The sequence below is a fragment of the Ovis canadensis genome, chromosome 1, assembly GCF_042477335.2.
Source record: "Ovis canadensis isolate MfBH-ARS-UI-01 breed Bighorn chromosome 1, ARS-UI_OviCan_v2, whole genome shotgun sequence".
NCBI lineage: Eukaryota > Metazoa > Chordata > Mammalia > Artiodactyla > Bovidae > Ovis > Ovis canadensis.
In genome coordinates this window covers 244108649-244116072 of record NC_091245.1, presented here as the reverse complement: position 1 = coordinate 244116072, position 7424 = coordinate 244108649, and positions in this window count along the sequence as shown.

Sequence of the window (7424 nt, the reverse complement as noted above, 5' to 3'; positions counted from 1 at the left end):
TTCATTTATGGAGTACCAAAAATCTTAATTAATGCCCTTGTATATTTCTGTTTCTCTCTCATATTTATTGTTCAAGCATATAAATCGGTGAAAAAGTTTCTCACTTGTTAATCATAAGATTACAATTCTACTGCGAGCAGTAGTTCCCTTTTGAAAAGATACACTTTTGAAACTGGAATTATCTGTTAATAATCCTAAGTTTCATTCAGGTTGTTTTGTGAAATGTTCACCATGCAAATATAATAATCACGGTGGTACACCTCTCCCTCAAAAAAAGATAGATTTTACAATGCCAGATGAAGAATAAATTCAAGCCACAAAAATTCAGTTATTATTTCAGGGTAAAATAAAACATATCTCACAACTTAAAGATATCGTTTTAAAATATGGTGAAATGATATTAAGTTTGTTACTTCAGGGTATAATATACATGTTATGATCATGAAGGGATTAAGCTGTCTTCCTCTAGCCCTATAATGCAACAAGCATATATGCCCCTTATATTCATAAATCTGCTCCCAGGAGACTATGACCAGCAAAAATTTGCTGTGAAATTTGCTATGTGCCAAATACTTTGCTAAGACTATAACTTATATGCAGAGTATATCATGAGAAATGCTGGTCTGGAAGAAGCACAAGCTAGAATCAAGATTGCTGGGAGAAATATCAATAAGCTCAGAAAGTGAAGAAGAACTAAAGAGCCTCTTGATGAAAGTGAAAGAGAAGGGTGAAAAAGTTGGCTTAAAGCTCAACATTCAGAAAGCTAAGATCATGGCATCCAGTCCCATTACTTCATGGCAAATAGATGGGGAAACAGTGGAAACAGTGGCTGACTTTATTTTGGGGGGCTCCAAAATCACTGCAGATGGTGATTGCAGCCATGAAATTAAAAGATGCTTACTTCTTGGAAGGAAAATTATAACCAACCCAGACAGCATATTAAAAAGCAGAGACATTACTTTGCCAACAAAGGTCCATCTAGTTAAGACTGTGGTTTTTCCAGTAGTCATGTATGGATGTTAGAGTTGGACCATAATGAAAGCTGAGTGCTGAAGAATTGATGCTTTTGAACTGTGGTGTTGGAGAAGACTCTTGAGAGTCCCTTAGACTGCAAGGAGATCCAACCAGTCCATCCGAAAAAAGATCAGTCCTGGGTGTTCATTTGGAAGGACTGATGTTGAAGCTGAAACTCCAATATTTTAGCACCTGATGCAAAGAGCTGACTCATTTGAAAAGACCCTGATGCTGGGAAGGAATGAGGGCAGGAGGAAAAGCGGACGACAGAGGATGAGAAGGTTGGATGGCATCACTGACTCAGTGGAGATGAGTTTGGGTGAACTCTGGAAATTGGTGATGGACAGGAAGGCCTGGCATGCTGCAGTCCATGGGGTTGCAAAGAGTCAGACACAACTGAGTGACTGAACTGAACTGAAGAGTATAAGACACTCATCCTCACTCCTCTTTATAAGGCTCATTTTAACTTTGTGCAATAGATGGAATCATTACCCATGTAATACTGAATCATTACTCATATATTACAACTACACCATACATTTGAAACACAGAGCAGTTAAGTACCTTACCCTAGGTCATACACTCAGTAAGCGAAAGCACCATTGAGACAGTACTTATTTATCTTCATGGGCCAAGAGAGACAGACATAACTTCTTAGTTTCATCCTCCAACGGAAGGGTGATAGACTTTGCCCTGAAAGAAAGAGGGGAAGCCAGAAAGAAATGGCCAATAAAATCAGAGTGAGGGGCAACTAACCTCCTAGTCAGCCAGATGACTTGTGATGTACCCTTTTTAAAGGGAAATGATCGTAGAGCTTGGACCTCACCGCCCAACACTACCATGATGTAAAAGCCTCGCTTGTCTAACTATGAGGAAACAGTGAAGAGTGACCTACCATGGGTCACCAAGCAGAGATAAACACTGAAAGACTGGCCCAATTCCATGGGAAACCGAAGGTGAGAGGGTGGTAGGAGAAACTGGAACCGCCTGGACAACAGCAGGGCAGGAAATGCCAGAGTCACAAGGGCAGGAGAGAAATTCTGTAAAGTGGAATGAACCCATTTTCCAACCAAGAAGAGGAGAGGCAAGCAGACTTACTTGTAAAGCTTTTACTGAGGGTAACAAAGTCTCACTTACTGAACATTCATCTGAATGAGTGCAAGGCTACAAAACCGAGCCTCAGACACCTTAGCCAGGCAGATGGGGACCAAAGGAACAGAAAAGGATATGAAAACGGCTGGCGGAGAGAGCAGAAGGCAATGACTTAGCCATCGTCAGAAAACATTCACCCACTCCCTAGGTAAGAACGGAAAGCGTAGTCAGAGAAAGGGTTGCCCTGACACAGTCTATAATTAATTGCCATGTTTGATTTCGTATTTAGTAAATGGAGTTAAGAGTTTTTCCACAGAGCCCTTAGAGTGTTCTCTAGACAATCCATTTTTAATTACAAGTGTAAGAACCTTAATAGGAGTTTGTCATGCTCCGATAACTAAATACAGCTGGAACCTAACAAGACACTGGATGCTGGACAGATGTGCAGAGACAACATGACCCAGCTGCAGGCTGATGGGGAAGGGTGACAGGCACCAAACCGTGCCGGGACCCTTGGCACTTCTCAGCCACTGCAAGGAAATCACAAAGTTCGCTCTTTCAGTTTCTTCTCTGTGAAGCATCAGATGATCTGGTATGTGCCAGAAGATACAGACAAAACAGGGTCAGTTTGCTGATGCCAGTTAAGTAAACAATTTATGTTAATACTGAGATAGGGTTTTGTTTGTTTGTTTGAGCTTGAATTATTTTGAGCATTTTCTTTTCCCCATCTTCATCCTGTCTTTTTTTCTTCTTCTTCTTCAGTTTTCTCTTTGTCCGCCTCTGTTTTTCTCAGCCCTGAGCATCTCTCTCCTCTTGTACTTCACATCTACCTGACAGTCTCCCTCCTTGCTCACCTGTTCAATCAAAACCCAGTTTTCTACCATAAATTCTAAAATTGCATGATGCTATGTGGTCCATTAGAGTAAAATATGTGTCTTTCTCTCCTTCTCTGAAATCCTTTTAACCTACTTTTGCTTCAAAATTTTTATTTTTTAAAAGCTAGGAAAAGGAGTTTAGCTTTTCTTCCCAGTTCAAATGTCCCTACAGAAGGATTGAGTGTATGCCCTGAACAGAAGTTAGCTAATTGGAAAATCTATTTGAATCCTATCCAATTATAGCATAAGATAGTACAAAATAAAATCACTCTCATTATAGAAAGACTTCTATTTTAGATTTATTTTAAAAGCCTTCTATTTTAGAAAAAGGTAGCTGAAAGAAATTAATACAAATAAACAGCAGTATCCTTTTAAAATCCATTATGTTTGCATTCCACTCCCATGTCATCCTTATTATCTCTTTTTAGTTGATGCCTGTAGCCCTGTACTCTTTTTCCAATTTTCATGAAGGAATTTTTATTTCTTTCAATTACATATGTTTCCAATATTTAAGTTGCTGCTAACTTTTTTCCAACAGAAGGCCAAAAGTCATAGCTTTGTCATGTTGTTTTTGTCACGGTAAACATTATAGCTAATGTCCTTTGTCTAAATCGGTCTTCTTTATTCTTTACATCTTTGTGCTGCTTGTCTTTTGCATTATATTTTTTCCAAGCATTGCATCTCCATTCTCTTGAATATCTAATGTGCTGATATTATTTTCTGGGACTCATTATTTCTAGCACTCTACCCAGAGTGAACAGCATACACTCTATTATTTTCTAAATTGCTTTTAAACTATTTATATAAAAGTTTCAATAATTTGATTACTATAATACATGACTCTGAATTTCTTTTTTGATCGACCAGGACAAATCAGTGGAAATACAGGAACTGTACACACATTAGTGGAAAATAAAGCATATCAAACACTATATGATTTTAAATTCTAAGAAAAATGTCAAATATATTTTTAAATACAGAAATTAAAATTTCTTCTATATAGAGAAATATCATATTTTAAACATAAAATTTGCAGAATTTAGAACTCTTCTGAAGTGAAACTTTAATTCCTGTTCTCTTCAGAATTCTATATTATTGTATTACATTCAAAGTAGAAATAGCCAGCCAGGGATGGGATATACAGAAAGTTACTTTTTTTTTGTGGTTTTTACTTTGGCCTTGTTCTGGTTAAGTCAGAAAGAACATGATAAACATTGTATGAATTAAACCCAGTCTAGATATACTATTTGAATAGCGAAATCAATACATGTATCAAGAAATTTTTCACTTTTCTTTGTATGTTTAACTACAAAAATATTAGACTGTACTTTTACATGACTTAGAAATTCAAACCATAAAACTTTTAAGTGATTTCTGCCCATTTATAGAAGAGAAAGTGGCTTGAAGGGAGAAATTATAATCATTTGTTTGTTCAGTCACTAAGTCGTATCTGACTTCGTGACCCCATGGACTGCAGCATACCAGGCTTCCCTGTCCTTTACTATCTCCCAGAATTTGCTCAAACTCATGTCCATTGAGTCAGTGATGTCATCCAACCATCTCATCCTCTGAATAATAGGGATTTTGTACAAGGTGGTTTGTAATTATCAATCTGAAACTGGGACAAAATCCTAAAGATTAGCATCCTTTTTTTGTTGAAGGGTTCATGGGAATTTATGTCATAGATGAAAAATTACTAGTTGATATATAATTTTAATGTTATACTAAAAACTGAACTCCAGGTTGTGTGTAAGAGGAAAATCTATACAAAGAAATGGCCTCAATTACAGCCACAAAGATTACCAGGAAAGATGGTGCTCAATTTGATTTTACTAAATGTGTACTTTTCTGCTCCAGGGGCCTATGGCAACCTCAGGTGTGCACTCTGAATTATGGCAGAAGTTACACTTTTAACATACCCAGAGTACAATCCCAAAACTCAAACCTGAAGACTAGAGTAAATTGAAAGGTGATGAGGAAAGAAGGCGAAAGTTAAAAGCAACTTTTCTTAAACAGAACCAGCATCTCAACAACAGCTTGGCTCTAGAAACTGAAGATATTACTAGACTGAAGGTATTCATTCCCAGAGCAAACATGCCCATCTTTGGGAAGCTAATGTTTCTCTGAGAAACAGTTTATTTTCAACTTAGTTTGTTTTTGATAAATACAATAATGGATTGTCTTTGTACGTGTGCTTAGTTGCTCAGTCATGTATGACTCTTTGTGACCCCATGGACTGTAACCCACCAGGCTCCTCTGCCCATGGGGTTCTTCGGGCAAGAATACTGGAGTGAGTTGCCATGCCCTCCTCCAGGGGATCTTTCCAACCCAGGGCTCAAACCCAGGTTTCCTGAAATGCAGGCAGATTCTTTACTGTCTGAGCCACCAGTGAAGCTCTGTCTTTGTATGCTGATGCTTATTTACTGGGATAGACACAACCCTGAAACACAGCTAGTTAGATATTATAATATGTAATATTTTAAATACTTAGCTAATGTTGGGAGTGACTAACATAGCTCCATGTCACTAGAGGAAATTTCAGAGAAATGGTCTTTCTAGGTAAGCTTAAGGAGGCAAGAATATGTTTTGAACAGGGATTGTTAGGTGTTCTGAATACAGAGAAGTCACTCCCTGCTGTCTGAAATTACATCAACAGAAAAACCTGGAAAGAAGTTGCCAATTACTACGCAAGGTAGTCAGCCTACTGGTGAAAGGCTGGCCACAAGCCAAAACTTTTAAAGTCACATACACCCAGTTTCCAATTTATTACTGTTACCATCATCATGGTTATTACCCTAACATGTAAATATTTATGTGAATCATTTTCATGACCTCCATCCACAGTATTCTTATTCCTGGCATTGGAAATATTCATGACTACAGCCTCTCACCTCTATCTTTAAAATTCTGATCCTTGAAGTGGTTCCCAAATCCCACTGTTCAGTTTATTTAATGAGAAATAAAATGTACAAACTGAAAGGAATCAATGAGAGGAAGACACAATTTTCAGACTTTGTTTTAACATACGTAAGGATGAATTCTTATTTCTTATAGTATTTCAAATGAAGACCTCTGAAGAACACTTTTTTTCATCTATTTCATTTCTTTACCTCATAGGAACTAAGGGTAAACCTAGGCATGTAAAGAACATTTCATATATATATCTACACACACACAAAATGACATCTATGGTGTAATGATTTTTGTTTAAAGCATCAATGAGCTATTTAACAGTTTTAATGAAGACCTGCTGTTGAGACTGTTAAAAACCAAGCCTATATGTTTGTCTGTAAAATCTTAAGTTGATGAAGGGATACATGAGCTCTCTGCATCAAGAATGCTCAAAAGAGAAATGAATTTAAGAGGTTAGAAAAGGATAGAAAAGAGATAAGATAGGTGATGGCATGAGGAGACCTCAGAAAGGCAATTAAGCTTCACTCCCACTGTAGAGAGATGAAATAGACAAGGAGCAGAATTCTTGACAGAAGCGAGAACTTAAGTCAAAAATGGTAAAGGCTTTGTTTACTTTACTGCTATTACCTATAATCAGAAAATACTGCCCACACCACCAACACAAAGATACTTGTGACAAAAATCCACGAAACATTTAATATTTTACAGACATTAATCTGATCTATAAACTCCAGTACGTTCTCTCAAAAGCATTTTTTAAAAGAGGCTCAACTATGAGATTAGACTTTATGTTACCATAATTCATCTTTTTTTCCCTCAAAATTTACATCATTTGCCAGACATACTAAATCTCTTTTCCAGACTTATTAAACCTCTTTCGTGCTAATGTACTCACTTTCTACAATTTGCACATTACCCCAAATTTGTCCTCACTCTGCAGAAGTGCTTCATGAAGACTCTCATTGTTTGCCAAGAAATTAACTCTCAAGACCGGCCAGAGGTTCCCATACAAGTGCTAATGAGTGCTTGGCTCCCACACAGCAAGCCCGCCACTCCAGCTCCCACACAACAGTGTTAATAAGTATTTAACACCTTTAGGGAAGCCTCCTGGGTTGACAACAAAGCCCTCGAAGGAGGATGTTCTAATCTTCAGCCCCAGTAGTTCCCTACCTCTGGCATGTTCGACACATTTTAGAATCACCCAGGGTACTTCCTAACATATAAATGCTGGGGCTCTTTTACCAAAGGTTCTGATGCTGTGGAGCTGGGGTGAGACCCAGGAATCTGAATTTTATGCATCCATCTCCCCCTGCAATTCTAATGCTGCTAGTTCACAATAAGGTTTATCCTGGAAGACCCCAGTTTCCGCTTGCTATCTTGACATGACTATTAATGGAAATCCTTGTTTCTCAAAGTTTCTATGTTTCAACAGAGTTACCAACACTGGATCCAATATTATCAAGTCACTCACCTGTATTACATTTGATTACCCCTAGTCTAGGTTTTCCTTGGTAGCTCAGACAGTAAAGA